The sequence below is a fragment of the Urocitellus parryii genome, chromosome 4, assembly GCF_045843805.1.
Source record: "Urocitellus parryii isolate mUroPar1 chromosome 4, mUroPar1.hap1, whole genome shotgun sequence".
NCBI lineage: Eukaryota > Metazoa > Chordata > Mammalia > Rodentia > Sciuridae > Urocitellus > Urocitellus parryii.
Window position 1 is genome coordinate 17708746 of NC_135534.1, and position 20579 is coordinate 17729324.

The 20579-nt window shown below is 34.2% G+C and overlaps 1 pseudogene; it reads left to right on the forward strand.

Moving 5' to 3' along the window:
• The first annotated feature begins 19224 nt into the window (after positions 1-19224).
• On the forward strand, positions 19225-20158 carry LOC113175299 (olfactory receptor 5W2-like; annotated as a pseudogene).
• The last annotated feature ends 421 nt before the right edge of the window (positions 20159-20579 follow it).

Consider the following 20579-nt stretch of genomic DNA (forward strand, 5'->3'; position numbering starts at 1 on the left):
TAAACATCCTACAAATACATACTATACAGAAATTTATAATCATATTTTCTTCAAAACACATATCATGTGAAGTCATCACTAATATCTTATCATAATATTAATTTTATTGAATTTTCACCTGCCAATAGTTTCTAGATAATTAAATATCCTATACTTCATTATGTGTCTTCAACTTAAATATTATACTCTTTAGATTTGGAAAACTTTTCAGTCTGTGTTTCAGTGTACTAAAGTTTCATTCGTTTTGCATAGATTTATGCATTGATAATTATTCTAAGAGTTATTGAGTTTTCAGTGAGCCTTTTGCCTTGATTTTCATGGCAAAATAATCTCAATGCAAATGAGCTATATTTTGTATTGGAAATTAGAAACAGTAATTAACTTAACTTACAAGTAATTCACATTGAACTGTAGCATGCCAAGAAGTCAAATGGTTAGCTATTCTATTTAAAAGCAAATGTCTAAATCCAGACTTCTGTGAAGAAATGATTCCTTGGAATGGAGATGATGAGTTTCAGATCTAAGTAATGAATAGAAAGAGATACAGTGGAGTGGTGGGGAGAAGAAAGGATTCCAGATGGAGATGAGAATTAGAAATCTAGAAGTCAACAGGAAAATGACTGTAGATAAAATAAAGTGCATCATTTAAGGAACATGAAGCAAAGTGATTTTAATTTGCTTTCCCCTAATGAAAAGAAAAGTTGAATATATTTTTTTCACACACTTGGTAATTTGTATGCCTTCTCTAAATAATTGTCAATTCAATCTTCTCTAGAATTTTTTATTCAAGTTTTCTTTTTTCCTTTTTTTTTCTTTGCTTGTTTCTTATTACTGTTTTTTACATTCTACTCAATGTAGGATCACAATAGTCAATGATAATGCATGTAGAAGAAGAGACTGAATATTATGTCATAAACAAATCATAAGTCTTTGAGATAATGCATATTATAAACACATTATTTGATATAATGGATATAATAATCACCTTGCTTTTTGTTATTATGTAATGTATATATGACACTTTTTAAATAATGCAATTTTTATTTTTGTAAAAATCTTTTAAGTATAAAGAAGATATGGTATTTCTAAGTTGTCACAGGATGGGCTCCTACTATTATAAAATTCAGATGTTGTAAGAGAAATATTTTATATCTCAGAGTGAAGATTTATTTTCCCGTGTTCAGTCTGTTGAGAAAAATTCCCATGATCCCAGACCACTATATAAAGATTTTAAAAGTGTAAGTGGCTATACTTCTTTTTAGTTTCACATTTTATGACCTATACAATAGTACATACTAAATACAAGGTAAATCCACATTCTATCTCAGTTATCCAAGAAAACAATATTAGGCATAAAGATAAGTGTATGCCTTTGAGAATAAGAAGCTTTTGACATGATTTAGGACTACAAAGATTATAGTCTGAATAACTAAAAAGAAATTCTGTATGTTATTGTTTATAAAGTTTAACACTGACTTTATGAAAGACCATTATCTATCAATGTTCTATCAATGATTTCACTAGAGTTATGTTTTCAATGTTTCATTATTAATTTTTATATAAGACTTTATGTCAAAATGTACCCTTTTAATTTGTCAAGTTTGTGTCAATTAACAATAAAATGAAGAAAAATTGTAAATGAAGAACATCAATAAAGTCAACCTTGTACTGAAATTCTCAACTCTGTCACTTCCACTCAGCTTTTCTTGCATTCCTCCCTTTTTCAGTTGTGGTTAAGAGGGTACCTTTGTGATTCATATATCTTACTCTCCTAAAGGAATTATTCTTCCCATTGCTCAGTTTATTAAATCTTCAACTTCAGTGAAAGAGTGTGTACTCACCTTCTTTGCTGAAGGACAGCATGTCTTACACTTCTCTTTCTTTCACAGTATTGTGACTGAGATACAGAATGGAAAAACAATAAGAAATAAAGATCTCTCCATGGACTAACATTTGAGGGCTCATTTGTTATAAAATTATAGTGAATTGATAGATGATATGCCATGTATTTTGAATAAATATTTTATAGTTTTCAAAAACAAAAAAAAAACTGTGTATTCTAAGTTAGTGAATAAACAAAAGTGTGTAAATTAAGTAGAGAACATTCTTCTAAATACTTAGAAGACAGCTCAGCTGCTGCATCTGGCTCTGCTCAAGTTTATGATGTCCAAACATGAAGAGAATATTGTTGAGAAAATGCAGACATGGCCATTTGTTAGATGGATTGTTCAACTTTGTGAAATTCTTAATTATCCATTAAAATTGTACAAGTTTAAAGATTTTAAACATTGTATCCTTTTCTAGATGTCATTATTAAATATCCTGCATGACAACTCTCAAAATATACATAAAGCACAGGAGACATCTACGCTTTCCAAAGTGGCAACAGTAGGACCCTGTGCCAGTTTATATCAACGTGTAGTTATAGATAAAACACATGGGGAAGAACAGGGGGAGTGTTCCTTTTTCAAACACAGACTTAAAGGATTCTGCCTGTGCCACAAATGCCGAGTTTACCCATATGTTTTTGTACATCTCTCTTATGAATAGCAGCATGGAGAAAACTCTACTTGAAACACTGTGACAATTCAAATAAATTTAAAGGTACATGTACTGAAATGTGTAAACACATTTAATTTTCCTCTATATGACATACTACATTTAGATCATGGAAGGATGAACTTAATCTGCTTATTTATTCGTTTAATCATATGCAGTAAGCATAATATAAACAGAAGGAAATTCTAATCATAAGAGTATATATTATGCTCAAAGATACATGTATAAAAGTATAAGAAAACCAGTTCATAAGTTATAGTCTTCATCTCTGTGAATTTGTTAAACTAATATTTAAAAAAAACACTCTAAATATTGCTTAGAATATGTGTGACTTCAGTAAGAATTTAGGCAGATAGTCTTGAGTGATCCATCCATCTTGGGTTTCTACACTGATAGGCAAACCTATGTCAAAGGTCTTTGATCCATTCTGGCCTGTCCACTTCAATCCCCACCAGTCCCTTCACTGCCTATCCCTCCACATCACATCTTCCTCATAGATCAGGGAAAACTAATGGAAAATTGTAATTGTTACATATGATATTGCCAATGACTTTGTTACAGGAGTTTAGACAACAAGAATGTTTTTCTATCTTGATTTATTTTCTTCAGCCTTAACAGGACAATACCTGAACATAACACTGTGTCAAGCCATATAAATTTGAAGATTCATGAACTGAGATGTGTAAACATTTATGAAGGTTTGATGTCTGTATAACCTAGTGAAAGCAGAGAACCGACCGGGGATTGGGTGTATAAATATATTTGTTAGAAAATTGCAGTAATCATGATCAGTAACCAAGGAAAGGAGAAGTAATGTGTTAATGTCAGAGACAGCAGCTTTAACTCCTGGCACATCTCTCTCTCCAGAAGGATGCTAGGTGATAAACACCACAGTGATATGTAGGAAGTCACTCTTCCTCACTTGACATAACTGCCCTTGTGTAAAAGAGCTAAGAGCAGATTATCTGTGAAAGTCTTTTCAATTGTAACATTCTGCATTATTATACCTATGATTCCACTATCAAGTATTTCTATTCCCACTATGGGAGGTATTAAATAAATAAAAGAATGAAGGACTTGATCTTTGTAAAAAAAAAAAAAAAAACAAAAAACCCTTTGTTCATTCTCTGGATTGATTTGGTCTGAAATGGCACTGACAGTGATGTCAGCTAGAGGACTTGTGTTGCAAAAGACCAGATACTTTTAAACACAGAATTTTTAACTGGCCTGCCATTCTCCATTTTATTTTAATAGACCCAGCACAGAATTGGTTGTAAAACTGTCAGTATACAGTTCAATAAAAAATGAAGTTAAATGATCTAAAGAAAGACTAAAATAAAAATGGTTAACATTATTATTATATCAATTTATATTAGTGTGGATATATAATAACTTCCCATCTTACACACTCGTAGTAAGAGTCAGAATTGGGTTTTGACTGAAAGACTCTTTGGCAATATGTTCTATAACTGGATATACACATAACTTGTGTCTCCAAAGTGCTATGCCTTCTCTTAAACAAATCTATGTTTATCAGAATGCTGCATATTAATGAAAATAAACTATTACTACATATAACCAAATATATAGAGGAATCTAAAAATAAAGCTAAAGAAAACAGATGCAAAAGAAACAATATGAAGGGTTGCATTTCAATTTGTCTATCCAATTTAGTTAGGGCCCACAACAATTCTCTGAAATGCTTGTTCTGTTCTGAGTTTTTTTGGTTCAGCTTTAAAATATAGAAGTGTTTACATTTCTGAATATCCCTTTGATCTCTTCACTATTTGTAAAAAATACATATATTACTTTTAAACATATACAGTTAAAATTTTTTATGTACACATGTCCTGGAAGGTTGTCAGAAATCAAACACTATATATTGTTAGATTTTTATGATTATATTATCCCTTCTAAATGTCTAGCAGTTTTTGTAAACAAAGCATATTGAAGCTACACTTGGGAAATTAATAAAGCACAAAACCTTCACATAATATTCTTTATATTTACAAAAATCTGCATTTATTAATGCTAGCATTCTCAGGCACTGATTTTCTGGCTTTGAGCAGCAGAGATCCGTGAAACTGGTTTTCCTTTTGACCAAGATCATGTGGTCAAATATGATATGTGGTCAAATTTGAATATGTGATAATGGCTCTTCACAGGACTTGGTAGCTGTCTTCTGAAGGAAGGAGTGGGGTGCCCATAGTTATATTTAAGGGCAACAGTGACCCCAGGAAAGCTGTTTTTGTACAGGTATTTTCTTTATGTGTCATTCTCACTTGTTTCTGATGTTTTAAATTCTACCCTAAGTCTCTTGACCCTTGAAAAAAATATTTAAAAATAGATGTTTTCTTTAAAAAAAAACAAATTCATTTGGGAAGTAATTCAGATGATGCAATATTTCATAACATAGTCCAACCTTTGCTGTCATATTAATGGGGCTGGGGGCTGGGTTTCATGGCCTTCAGGAGTAGCTCTGTTTATGAAGTTGGTGTTTAGAGCTCGAATGTGCAGAGTGTAGCCTGAGGGAATGAGGCATCCCTGGGGACAGGGGTGCAATTGAGGAGAAAATCAGGAGAGCAACTAGAGCATACCCGAGGATGATTCCATCTTTCTCACATGTGCACCTGAGAATTAATAGAACTTCTCCTTTAGGTCCTTAAGTAAACCTGTTGAAAGTTATTGACAATTAAATAGAACAGACCTTTGCTTCTCTAATATCTTCCACAAAAGTAGATTTGGTAGTGTCCAACAAATGAAAATGAAACACCAAGAGACATTAAAAATTGTCAATAATAATATTTTACCAGCAGGAAAAGTGGTGCATGCTTATAATCTCAGAGACTCAGGAGGATGAGATAGGAGAGTTTCGAGTTTGAAGACATTCTTGGCACCTTAGTGAAATCTTGTCCCAAAGTGTATGTGTGTGTATATGTATGTATATGTATATGTATACATATACGTATATATATGTATATATATATATATATAGGACTAGGTATGCAGCATAGTAGTAAAGCACCTCTGAGTTCAATTCCCAGTACCAAATAGAAAACACACACACATACACACAAGCACACACACACACACTTTTCCAAAAATAAATAAATAAATATATATATATATATATATATATATATATATATATATATATATATATATTAATGCCATTGAACTTCCTGCTGATAAGTGTTCTGGTTTTCTACACTCAAAAATATTAAACTTATTTTACCTTGTTGTCATAAAAGGAGCATAGAGGGTGATACAGGGTTTACCATTCAAGTCCTCTTCCCTGATTTTATGTAAACTTTCAGTTATAAAATGGACTGAATATGCTGGGGGAAGTGCTGGAAAGTGCTGTGTTCTATTATGTGATTATATTGGGTCCATGAGATAAAGCCAGCCTAATTCTCTCTTAAGATTGGGAGCCATCTTGTCAAACATTACAGAAAGCCCATTTCTGTTTTCTGTAAAATGCTAGGATTACTACTTGGCCTGGCCATAGTTTGATGTTTTAAACTTGCTTGGAAAGCCTGCTAGTGCCTTGAACTCATTCATGCCTGGCTTTCCCTGACCAGATAACAACCATCACTGAAACCCCAGCAGTGCCTCATAAATTCTGGTGTTGGGATCTGAATTTATTCCCCAACTTGAAATGTTGAGCCATGTAGATCATTAACCTACTATCTGATTTTATATTATGCTTGTCAAAATCCTGTTAGCTGTAAGTTCTCAAAACACCCATTTTGCAACTTTTTGCACTATAAAGCCTCTTTCCTGGAGAGCTAGGATGCTGATCGCTAGCCCCTCTTGAGAAAGACAACTGCTGATCAGCTCTTTGTGTACACAAATACAAGCTTGCTATAATTTGATTTAAAATTGGAGTTGGTGTTCTTTTCTATGTGTTGGGGCTCAACACATATACTAATGTGTAACAACAAAGCCCATAATTATGTACAACTATGATGAACCAATAAAAATATGGAAAGAAAAAAAGATTTACTGAATATTATCTATCCCAAAACATCATAGTAATAGAGTAATTTATAAAAATATGCAATTTTGACAGGATATTTGTCTTGCATTAATGACTAACAGAGCTGAAAATAAATGAATAATATTATTGTGTCTCTTAAGTACTTGTTCTATACAACCTTAATCCAGATAGTTGCTTCTTTTTTTTATTTTTTTGGTTTGATTTTCGTTTAAGAAAGGAATAAAGAAGAAAGTGACCTTATTGAAAGACTTTGAATTTTGAAGGAAGACAGATATGTTTTTAGTTTGTATGCAGTGATTACTTATTAATTTTATGACAATAATGAGACCTTCATTTTTTCATCTCTTAAATAGGGCTTTAGTATATATATATATATATATATATATATATATATATATATATATAATCTGTCAGTTATATAGAGATATATCTGATATTGCTCAATAGAGTTTCTATAATGATACCATTTTGGTTTTGATATGAGAATTCCTTCTAAAGTTAATGTGTGAGATAGGCAAGTATATTCAGAGGTGAAATAGTTAGATTATGATAGTTGTAATGCAAACAGTGGATTAATCCACTGTCAAGGATTCACTGGAATTCAATATAGGCAGGTAGGTTATGGTTGGAGGAGATGGTTCACTGAAGGTATGCTTTGGGGTGTGTATGTTGTTGCTGGTGAGAAGAGAGCTTTCTCTGCTTCCTACTTGCCATGTCCTGAGCTGCTTTCTTCTGCCCAGCCTTCTGCCATAATGTTCCATCCTAATGCTCTCCCTCAACTTAGGCCCAGAGCTATGGAGTCAAATCTTTCTTGACTGAGACCTCTGAAAACACAAGACAAAATAAACACTTTTCCTCCTCTACATTGTAGTTGCCAGGTCTTTTTTCTTATAGTGACAAAAAAGCTAAAGCTCATACTAGGTCAACCATAAAGGGCTAACCTCCTGATGATAAAAGACAGATAAATGATATTGTTCATAGCATCAGATCATGAAATAGTCTTCAAGCTGTAACTCCTGTCTGTTTGTTGTGGTACTAGGGAGTAAAACCAGAGGTGTTCTACCTCTGAATGACATCCCCAGCCAATACTGATGCAAGCTGTAAGTAAGTTGCATAGGTTGGTCTTGAACTTATGATTCTCTTGTCTCAGACTCCCAGGTCACTGGGATTACAGGTAAAGGACTATTCACCTAGCTAGTCAAAATCCAGTTGAAGATTCTAGCCTCAGGTCATGCTTATGTATCTCTGTTCAGTCAGCCTAGGAGTTAGTACTCCTGACTCTGCCTTCCTTCTTGTTTAGAGCTTAGTAGAGGCTTCTCCAAGACCACCCCCCCCCAAATCATATCATCACCTGCTTAAGCTGCTTGCACCAAAATACACTAGAAACTTTATTCCCACATTCTTAAAAAGTGAGTTCATTAATTAATCCCAGAGCACTTTTTTTATATTACCCCGTGGGATCCAATCTCAAGGGCCATGGTTTGAATGGCAGGTTAAAAGGAATCAATATATATCTGTTGTAATAAATCCATGCATTTCAGAGAATATTTTTAATTGTTTTTCAACTTTCTAATGCCTGTTCAATACATATTTTGCTCTATGCTCTAGCTAGAACCATATATAAACTCATAAGCTGTCACACATAATAATGATTTTTACTGCTCAGGTTCCTTTCTGCATGGCCAGAGTTTTATCTCTTCTTGATTAAATAAATTCTGCTTTGTTTACTTTTCCCTTCCATGATTATCCATGAATTAATATTCCTTTAAAATTTATGAGACAAGAACGTAGAGGAAATTGGTGAAGCATGGAGTCTAGTCTCATGTCAAAAGTCCAGTTTCACTAAAATCCATGATCTCTGTCTCATACTAGCATTGTAGATTTAGGAGAGAGAATCTACAAATTTTTGTGTCTAAATTCTAACAGCTAAAATGAGAGTGACTGGGTAGCTGCAAGGCTTCTTAAGCACAGGAAATTTCAATGCTGAAGCTTCCCCTGAAGAGTCTGTGAAGTTCTTCCTATTGATACTGTTGTCCACTTTACCTTTTGAATACAGCCCTCATTGCTTTGAGGCTTATTTTTAAAATGACATTTTTCCCTCATTGATTAGGAACACAGTTTTATCTTTTCTTCCCTTAATTAATTTTCCTTCAGCATACCCACTATAGGAAAGACCTATCTGCTACAGGATCTAAGAAGTGAATATCTAACACAGGATCGGGGTGCCCAGGGACAGCCTACCAGAGCACACCTGGAAAACAAACCTTGAAGAGTTTCTTTAAAATCCCCTCTTTCTCCCTGGAACGGCAGACCCCTGTGTTTCTCTTTTGCTAGCAACACAATAAAACTTCTTTTCCCTTTTTCTCAGAATTGTGTCCTCATTATCAAATTGGCATGAATTGGCATCCAGGACAAGCACTGAGCTTTCTGTGACTCACTCAGATGCTTTCTAGACTAATGGCACTCCACTGGGGCCAGGGAACTTGTGCTGCAGAAGAGATGTGGCAATGTCTGCAGAGATTCCTTGCTTGTCATAAATGTGTGTGCTGCTGTGTCCTGGCATCTGATGAGTAGGAGCCAGAGATTCTGCTAAAGATCCCATAAAGCATAGGACCAATTCCCACCACATGGAGTGGTCTGATGCAAAATGTCAGTAATATCAGGGTAGAAAAATGCTGCTCTCTTTGGAGGAGAAAATGTGAAAGAATCTTCTCTTTCATTAATGTTCACATGCAAAGTCTCACAAAAGATATATAAAATATTATCCCATTTTAAACATTTGAAAATCAATTGAGTGCTAAATTTTCATCATAAGTGGAGCCTATATTGAACCTTCCACACCAAGAAAAGACTACCAACTCCAATTTTAAACCAAATCAAAGCAAGCTTATATTGTGCACACAAGAGAGCTGATCAGCAACTGCCTCACCCAAAGCCAGGCCAGAGGATAGCATCTAAGTCTAAGCAGAGCGAGGTTTTCATAGCACAGAAAATTACAAAGTCAGGTGTATTGAGAACTTATAGCTAACAGGGTTCTGGCAAGCCTAATACAAAGAGCTGACAGTAAGTTAGTGATATACATGGCTTAATATTTCAAGGTAGGAATAAATTCATATTCCAGCATTAGAATTTATGACACGCAGCTGAGGTTTCAGAGAGAGTTGCTATCTGGTCAAGGAGATCCAGGCATGGGTGAGTTCAGAGCATGGGGAGGAATTTCAAACAAGTTTAAACATCAGGTCAAATAGAAATCTTAATATTTTATAGTAAAATAGGAATGAACTCTTCATGACCTTGTGATGAGATGGCTCCCAATCTTAAAATGGAATTAGGCTGTGTTCATTACCTAACTCATTCTTTCAGTCTGTGTGTAGACATATAATACAGTCAGATAGTAAATAGCATTGCATTATATACTTGGAATTTGCTTAATGGGCACACAGTGGTTTCACCACAGAAAAAGAAAGAAGAGAAAAGAGAAAAAAAAAGGAAAAAAGGTAAATATGTAAGGTAATTATCTCCAGTATGTCATTACTTTACTTTCTGTATGTACATCACACTGTCAAGTTATACACCTTAAAGATACACAATAATTAATTGTCAATTTTACCTTAATAAATTATTAAGAAAAAATGAGTAGCTGTCTTTTCCAGGGATACTGAAAACTTTTAAATAGCTAACAAACGACCCTCAACCTCAAATATTTCTTATAAATAATTATAAGTTAGAGTGTACTTTTTGAGCCAAGTCTTTGCAGGCATTATTGTTGTTTTTATTATTATTATTATTATTATTATTATTATTAAGTCCAAAACTGCTGTCTAAAGATAGCAGCTTATTTGCAGTTCGTATGTGAGAAAATTTAGGTTTAGTTTAAGCATCTTGCTTAAGTCATTCATCAGGAGTCAGAACATGGATACAGGGTTTTTTTTGTTTTGTTTTTAATATTTTTTTTCTTTAGTTGTTGATGATGGATCATTATTTTATTCATTTATTTATATGTAGTGCTAAGAATCAAACCCAGTGCCTCACACATTCTAGGCAAGCACTCTTCCACTGAGCTACAACCCCAGCCACAGGTGTTCAACCTCATGTCAAGTGCTCTTCCCAATTCATTAAAGTAACAAAGATCTATGTTCCATTTAAATGAGTGACTCATCAAAAAGAGACAAAAAGAAGTAGTAATGCAATCTTAATAGAATAAGAAAACAATTTAATTATTAGTGTAGAAACAAGGAAAATTAAATTATGACTTAGCCTTTCAAAGAAGTATATGTTAACCTTGAAGAAAACTGTCGGAGATACCAGGTTAGAATCCTGGAACCTATAATTACTACCTTGTTTGAAGGAAGATTATTTGCAGATGTGATTAGATGAAAGATCTTGACAGGAATGAGACAGGACCTGATGGGATGGGGTGGGGTAAAATGGCAGAAAAACTTTAGGGCCTTCATTTATAATGTGCCTTAACTCTCTTTTTCTACTTCCCCATTCTCACATTGTGTGGTAGGTTCCTTTTCTTATCCTCCTGTTCACAATGAAATCAATGATAAACATTAGATAGAGTAGGTCCATGTTAAGACATAAATCAGCCCTTTTCATAGGAAAAAAAAATCCTTAAAGATTCCTTCCTCCACCCTTCCCAAGATAATCTGCTTCTGCTCCAACCTGTTTCTGAGGTACCCTGTCCCAGGAATTGTTCCTTCCTGCAGGAATTTGAAAAATTGAGAATTATCATGATGGTAATGACCTCATTTACAGTGGGTACAATGAATACCATGAGTTTATTCACAGACACATCAGAGCAAGCAAGAGAAAGAATAGGTGGTAGATCACAAAAGAAATTATCAACCACATTTGATTTGTAGAATTGGATTTCAAGAGCTAAACATAAGTGAATCAGAGAACACATCATACCACAGAGGTAGCAACTGGAAACCAGCTCCATACGAAGCTTCTGAGACATGGTAACCATATAAAGAGTTGAAGATGGCCAAGAAGTGGTCATAAGCCATAACTGCCAAGAGGAAGAGCTCAGGGACCACACATGTACAAAAGAAAAATTTTGTCATGGTGTTGCAGTTTTCCCCATTATTGCTCCCTGAGTCATGTTGGGAAGATATTCTGTTTTTGAACTTTTTACTGGAGGGAGAATAAAAGAGAAAAGAAGTCTATATTAACATCAGAAAAAATTAATGTCAATAAAAATATATATAATTGATCTCAGAGTATTTATGAAGGTAACAAAACATAACTATCAAGCAATTTAAAAGTTAAATATCTTAGTGCATACTACTGATCTAAATTAATTTATTCATCAGGAGCCCTTGATATTTATTTCCACTTTTTTCTACCAGAGTAGGTTCAGGTTATCTGCTAAGTTATGTCACTCCATGGACTTTGAAATAGATTCCATGTTTCATTTTAAAGCTACATAGAAATTAAACCCTGTTCCCTGTAATACTTGGTAAGTTGCATCTAAACAGAGTCACAGATACCATGATCTTGTGTAATATACATTATTTCTTGGTTTGATTTTTCATAACATTAATTTACCTTAAGTAAATAACTTTACAGCTACTATTTAAAAACATTAAGAATTTGGGGGATTATAGGAAGATAGGTCATTTAAGTACAGAAATATGTAGAATGAATAAATGTTAAAAGAAATCCTGAAAATCATAGGAACTTTATTTATAAAATTGACAGTTATTTCATTAATTAAGGTTCAATATTGCTGATGACTCATAAAGGTGAATTCCTAGTAAACTTATCTGGAAGTAACTAGGCAATATGCATCTGAAGTCTTAACGCAGAAAATAATAAAAGATAAGTCATCCTTTTGTTTAGGAGTATTATTATTCTTAGAAATTGTTTAGGTAAATTAAAAGGAGAGGCACAGAGAGAGACATAGACAGAGGTAAGACAAAGTCTTCCATTCACTACTCTATCTTTTATACTTTCAATGCTTGAAGTTACACAGTTGCCCATCAACTACCTCTCAAAACTAAATGGCAAACACATCCTATAAATTTTCTGCACAGGAAAATCATTCTCATAAACATTCTATGCACATAATAGAGATGAGTTTGACATATTTAATTTTTTTCTTAATCAGAAAATATTCTAATTTCCTTCTTCAAATAACCAGAATCTAGTTTTAGCTAGCATGCTTGAGGTACCAGAATTTCCTCCCTGGTACTGAAAATGGTAAAGATTTACACTATACTTTGAACTCCTGGGAAATTGATCCCTTAAGTAAACTTGTTATTAATGCCTATGGTTTAACAAAATACAAATGGCACAAAAGGCATGTGATATAATCTAGAAAATATAATTAATCACGGCAGCATAGACTGGGTATTTTATCAAACTATACTAAGTATAGAAATGACTCTCTAAAACCAAATATGCCTCCTTTCAGAATTCATGGTTCTTTTTGGAATTCTATAACCTCATATCAAATATGTACATCCCATTATATGCTTTCATTCTGAGCTAACAAGTATATTTCTTATAAACATCCACTTTCTCATAATATTATACAAATCCCTTACTTTCCAGTGGGTGGAGTGACTTAAGCCACCCCAAACTTGTTAGAAATATCATAAAGATAATTTACCTACCATTACGAAATTTTTAATTAAAAATCACACTTTGCAGTACCCCTTATATGTCTAAAGCTATTCTAAGTCATGAGATACAAGTATTACCATTCTGGCTTCTAATTTTGTACTTCGTGGCTATATATAAGGAAGCACAGGACCAAAGTCAATATAGAGATCGCATTTTACCTAGGGAATCTCCAATACTGGAAGGCATCCAAGGGAATCACTTGGTAAACTCTGCTAGGTGTGCTGCCCTTCACACTTGAGAAAGACAAGTAAGGCTTCTGTTCTACTTGTGTTTGTATATCACTGCATGTCAGGAATGGAGGGTGGTTTTCAAGGTGTGCATGGTACAAAAGCTGTTTCATGTAAATATATTGTGGTATTTTCAACTCCTAAACATTATATTTCTAAAGTTGATCTGCCAAAGGTTGCACACAAAACTGAGAAGACAGTTTGTTCCTCTACTCAAAACACCTATTTTTTTTCATAAGGAAAGCTTTTATCAACCCAGAGCATGGTAAATTATGATCTCTTAAGCAAAAATGTGTAGGTCAAACAAGAGGGTAAAAAAAAGAAAGAAAATAAAAGAAAATTAAAAGCAAAAATAGAAGGAAAAGAAGAAAGGATGAAAATAATTTAAAAAATAGATATTATTTTGCAGATATTAAGGTATTTGGTATTTCTGCCTGGTAATTTACTCCTTTCTTTTGCTCAGTGTTAAGTGTGGGAATTGAGCTGGGTTTCAGCTTGGTTGACACTGTGATTGCTTCAGACGTAGGTATCCACCTTGACACAGGTATAGTCATCTTGCTTGGAACTTCCATCTCACCCTGGCATACATTTCAAACTGTATAGGATAAGAAAAATGATTAAGATAGTCAGCAGAACATTCATTAACACCGTGGAAGTGTTAGATTTTTCTTAACAGACATTTAACATACTAACATATTTATTTTGTTTTGAAGAATTCCAGCTACATTCTGGTTGGCAGTGGATCACATTTGTCTATTTTAGTGTAAGAACCAATTTGTCCTGCCATGGAGAGTGATTTGCTGCCACTCAAGATATGCTCTGTCCATAATCAACAAATGAATTGGATTGGACTAGATGATTCCATGTTTAACTGCCTCTTTCATTAATCTCTCTGCACCTTCCATCTTTTGTGACTGGTTCTCACACACCACATATTTTTGTAATACTTGATGATACAGCCAGGAGCTTAGGAAGTTGATGAAGGAGAAGAAGCATTCTGTAGGGAAAATCCTGAGCATCTATTTATGTGTATGTGGAGGGTGAGGACCAAATGCTTTTCCAAGTGGTGCTGTGTTTGGAGCAATTGTTGACAGAAATTTGTTGACACCAGTGTAGTAAGATGCAGGGATCCACCTGTGAATAACATGAGGGCCTTCACTTGATATGGCAGCCAGGTATATTTTAGGTTTGGCATTGTCAACTATCAGTGGCTCCCCCATGCAATAGATTGCCCAGTGAACATGAACTTTATCTGAACTTTACTAGGAATATCCCTCACAGTAGCTCCTGAGATGGGCATAACCCATTGGGGAACTGAACAGCCCACCTATTACCTTTTTTGGTGAAGAATATTCTATGGAAGGCCTTTGGTATTCCCTGATATAAATAAAGCAAGTGTGAGCTCCATTTTGCCTCTTTTTAGTGTGGAAGCTCCATCCATATGATCAGCTAGCCTGTCCCACCCCTGCTTTAAAAAATATTTTCTTTGTCTTTTTTTTTGTCGTTCTACTTTTCTTAGTTTTATTTTTGCATTCACCCCATTTCACTGAGGGGAATCCCATTTCAACCGCCTGTAGGGGACATGTTTGGGAGTAAGTAAAGACTGTAATTTGCTGTCATTATTGAACAGCCATTGTTGCAGGCTATACAGTTTGCTACTGATACAAAACTGGCTACAGAGGCAAAATAAAATGGGTGAAGGAGGTATTTCAGCCACAAGAGAGGTGCATTGTTCCATTTTCTTTCTGGCCTCCAAATTGACAGGAAAAGTAGAACAGAATTCTGGGTAGGAGATGACCACCTGTGTATTTGTCAGGCTGGGAGGAGAAACAATAAAATAATAAGTGAGAGCGGCTATCTCCTGACTTGAGTGAGATGCAAAAAAAAAAAATAAAGGAATTTGTAGCAGCAGAGAACTGTGGACTGAGAAGATTCTGTCTTATGAACCAAACTTTTCATCCCAACAATGATTGCAAAGGAAGACAAAAACTCAGACAGCAGCCTGCTCAGCCTGGAACAACCACTACGCAGGAAACCTTACTCATCTAGTAGTAATCATCAGCAGAATTGTTAGACCCTGCAAAAACATGTGACATCCTCCTATGAAAGTCCACCTGAGTGATGAGTCTCCATGATAAGGGAGATTTTCTTTGCAAGAACATAAAATAATACTTGAAAAAAATATGGGTTAATAAAAATCCACTTGGCACTTAGGGAAGGTTACACATTTCCTGAGTTCCCTGCAGGGAACTCTTTGCCTTATAGGCTGGGTCACATGGCAGTAAAGAAGTCATATACAAATGAGGCATATTTGACAGGGCAGACACCCTGTTGGAGAACAACAAGGACCAGGGTTTTCTGGAGGACTTGGAATGAGATGTAATACCTATGTTGTTTTTAAAATTAATTAGTAAATTTATTATTATTATTATTATTATTATTATTATTATTATTATTATCTCCTTTTAGTTATATGTAACAGCAGAATCCATTCTGATATAATTATATAAGTATGGAATGCATCTTATTCTAATTAGAATCCTATTCTTATGGATGTACATGATGGTGGGATTGATTGTGATGTATACACATGTGTACATAGTATTATTATGTCAGAGAATCATTCCACCGTCTTTCTTTATTCTATCACCCTCTCATGATTTTATTCTTTTTTTCCACAAAACTTCTAAATATGCCCTAACCCCACTTGTTGTGGATTATCTACCACATAGCAGCAAAAACATTCAACCTTTGTTTTTTGGGGGATTGGCTTATTTCACTTAGCATGATAGACTTCAGATCCATCCATGCACTGGCAACTGTCATAAAGTCATTCCTGTAATGGCTGAATAATAATAGTCATATATATATATATATCACATTTTTATCCATTTATCTGTTGAAGGGCACCTTGATTGGCTCCCCAGCTTAGCTATTGTGAGTTGAGCTCCTGTAAACATTGATGTGGCTGCATCTCTGTAGTATGCTGATTTTAATGGCTTTGGATATATACCAAGGAATTGTATAACTAGGTCAAATGGTGATTTCATTTCTAGATTTCTGAAGAATCTCCACAGTGCTTTTCAGAGTGGTTCCACCAATTAGCAGTCCCACCAGCAATGTATGAGTGTGCCCTTTTCCCCATATAGTCACCACCATTTATTGTTACTTGTATTCTCCCTTTTCCCTGGGGTGCCAGGAAGGATCTCCCATACAGTATTTCTTAGGGGTTTAATTTGAGCCCATTACTGAGACCACCCATGTTTGGAGGAGAGCAATTGGTAACACCATACCCCACTGCAGATGGGTTTGTTGGCATAATTTAGCCACTTTTTTTTAAAGGTGTGGTTTATTTTTTTCTGTTTTTCCTGTAGATTCGGTTCACCAGGATTCATGCAGTTTCCATTGAATATCCAATTTCAGGTGCCTTGTTTCTCATGTGCACATAATATGAAATCCTTTTTTAAGTCAGGTAGGCTCAGAGCAGGGGTTGTTATAAGGCTGTGTTTTAACTTTTCAAAATCAGCTTGACATTCTACAGTCCAGAAAAGGTTCTATTCTTCCCCTTTCAATCCTCCCACAAGAATTTGCTATTAGTCCAAAATTAGGGGTCCAAATATGGCTGAATCCAGACATTCCCAGGATCCATGTAATTGCCTCTGGTTCTGGTGTTCTCTCAGGTTCATTATAGTCAATTTTCCATCTGACATCAACTTCAAGATTCTTGGCTACTTGGTAATGCCAGATAGGTGAATTGTAATGTTCAAATTTGAGCATTTTTAGTGGACACCTTATATCCACATGAGACTAATAGGTTCTGTAGTGTAATAGTATTTGAAAGACAATGTTCATAGTCTGGATTAACTATAAGCAGGCCATCCACATATTGTCAAAGTGTTCCTTGATCCAGCTGTAATACTCTCAAGTCTTTTGCCAGAATCTCATTAAACAAAGTGGGAGAGTTCTGAAAACCCCGAGGAAGGACAGTCCAATGATACTGAGTAGTAGCTTTGGTATTTGTGCTGTTATTCAAAAGAAAACAGTAATTGTATTTCCTTTCCAGGGGGATACAAAAAAATGTTCTGCATGTGGAAGGTAAAGAGTACACAGCCTTACAAATATAGCCAAATTCACAGATGTGCTTGCTTTAAAGTGTGAATGGTATAGTATATGAATTATATCTCAATAAAAAGCATTCAGATGGTAAAGGACAGTGCTGCAAAAATGAAAGAAAAGATGAACAACAGAAAGAAACTGGAAATTATTAAACAAAGTGATATTAGTTTTGCTGATTTTGCTTCAGCTGAACAAGGATAATGCAGATTATATTTTATAATGTAAAATATGCACATTCTATACATTCCAAAGGACAAATTCATTTGCAGTTATCATTTGACATAAACCATTCTGTGACTATTTTCAAGATTTCATTTCAACATTTACTAAAGATGTTCATGTATTCACAGGGGACAACACAGAACCAAAAACATAATCACATGGTTGCATATTTTCAAAACCTGAGGGAAATAGCTTCAGAGTTTTTAAGTCCCAAATGCTGCCTGTTATAATACAATGGTATCTGCTCAATACTCAATTATCAAAGAACAGCTCATCTGAGGTAAGCTCCTGAGTTTCTAAACTTAAAACCGTAGGTTAAAAATTTGACCTCTTTGGAAAAAAAAAATGCGAGTTTTGTAAATTAATCACTTTATGACTTATGTAGTTTCATGAATTCTCAAGTCTAATGATTAAAAATAATCTAAGAACTAGATAACTCTAAGTGAACTTGATAGCATTGACAAAATAATATTACATTTATTTTATTTATACATAGGGTGATAAGCAAACCTTTATTTTATCAATGAGTAGGAACATATAGGAGTGTAAGGTTATTAAAAATTTGTTTGATCACTTAATTAATTGATCATAGAAGCCCCACAGTAAAAAGAAAGCATATAAATACAAAATATACATATATCCATTCTTCACTGTCCACTTATCTTAGTACAATTAAGAATCATACCCAAATGCACAAAGATTACATATTCATCAATGCACATATATTTTTAAGAATTCTATGTATATACAAACCATTAATCCTCCCTCATCCTGTTTTCAATTTTTACATAAATTTGTATTTTATAATCTCATATAATGCAAGTTTATGTTTTAAATTATGAGGCTTCCATCATTTCTGTTTGAGCATTATGTTTCCAGTGATCAGGAGGAATTCCCCTTTCTCTTTTAATCATATCTAAAATTGGGTAGTGAGCCTATGTCAATCCTAGGAAATAAAAGTAAAGAGCACTTATATTGTGTCTCATCAAATATTAAAGAGCACATAGACCAAGCATAGTACTCATTGTTTCTAGAACTCACACAATGGTCTTTAAAACCAATTACTAGATTTGATCTTGTAAAAATCGAAATTTCTTTTACATCTAGATAGCAAATATTTAGATTCTTTGTATCAATGCCTAATCTTCATAGAAAATCTAAGATTATGTTTATGAAGTATTGTTTTAAAGATTTATTGAAATTTGAGTGTATCAAATTTATTTCACAAAAAAATAAAAATAAGATTCAAAGATATTAAAGATGTAGAAAGTCATATACATAATGAATTACAAAATTTCTCTTCTGCTATCTATTTAAGTCTTACTGTCAAAAGCATGCAATATTTTTTTGTAGAGTAGAACAAAGGTCTTTTTTTTCCCTTAGGATAAAAATTTACAGATACAAATTGTGTTCTCTCCTATTTATATAGTGCTGGTAAGTGAATAAATATTTATCATGTTTTGAATGTCTAGACAAGAGAGAAGAATAGACAAGAAAAATTGTTCATCCTTGAATTACTTCATTTTCTTGGGAATTACTAGTAATGCTGACCTCAAAGTGGCTCTTTTCATCATGCTTCTTGTGGTTTACCTCATTAATCTTCTGGCAAACCTTGGGATAATCTTCTTAATAAGAGTGGACCCCCAGCTTCATACACCAATGTACTTTTTCCTCAGCCACCTCTCTTTCTGTGACCTCTGCTATTCCACAGCAGTTGGGCCCAAGATGCTGGTGGACATATTTGCCAAGAACAAATCAATTCTGTTCTTTGCATGTGCTCTACAGTTCTTGACCTTCTGTATCTTTGCTGATTTTGAGTGTCTGCTGCTGGCAGTGATGGCCTTTGATAGGTACAAAGCCATCAGCAACCCCTTGCACTATGCAGTAGACATGTCCACTATGGTGTGTTCACTGTTCATGGCTGGGGTTTACCTCATAGGCCTGGCAGATGCTTTGATACACAGGACATTAACATTCCGCTTATGTTTCTGTGGGACTAAGGAGATTAATAATTTCTTCTGTGATTTACCTCCACTTTTCCTCCTTTCCTGTTCTGATATACAAGTTAATAGCTGGTATTATTCACAATTTTTGGATTCATTGAACTGAGTACCATTTCTGGAGTCCTGGTATCTTATGGCTACATCATCTCATCTGTCTTAAAGATTCACTCTGCTGAAGGGAGGCTCAAAGCTTTCTCCACCTGCGCCTCCCACTTAACTGCAGTTGCAGTTTTCCAGGGCACCATGCTCTTTCTTCCTACTCTTTAGATCAAGATAAAATGAGCTCACTGCTCTACATGCTTGTCATTCCCATGTTGAACCCTATCATTTATAGTTTACGAAACAAGGATGTGAAAGAGGCCCTGCAAAAACTTAAAAGCAAAAGGTGGTTTTAAATAAAGTTACTATTTATACATATGTATATTTATTTAGAGTGATTGTTTTTCCAAAATTTCATTTCATGATATGCAAGAAACAAAATTATATTACATCATTTAATTTAATAAAATGTGCATTTGTATTAAGGAATTATTATAAGAACATGTATCTGATGTCCATGTGTCATGTTTCATTATTTCTCTTGAATGACTAAATGATTTCCCATGTTTGTAGACAATGTTTCTGAGCCTTTTACATTCCAACATTTCATATATTCAATTTTTCATTCAATTTCACAAAGATATAGAAAATGCTATTGATAATTGCCTTTTTTTTTACACTTAAGCACTTTGCATTCTACTGCAAATGCATTAGTTTATTTACAGGTGACTCTCATATTCTAGTGGAAGTAACAGACATTAATTAACTGAGAACAGA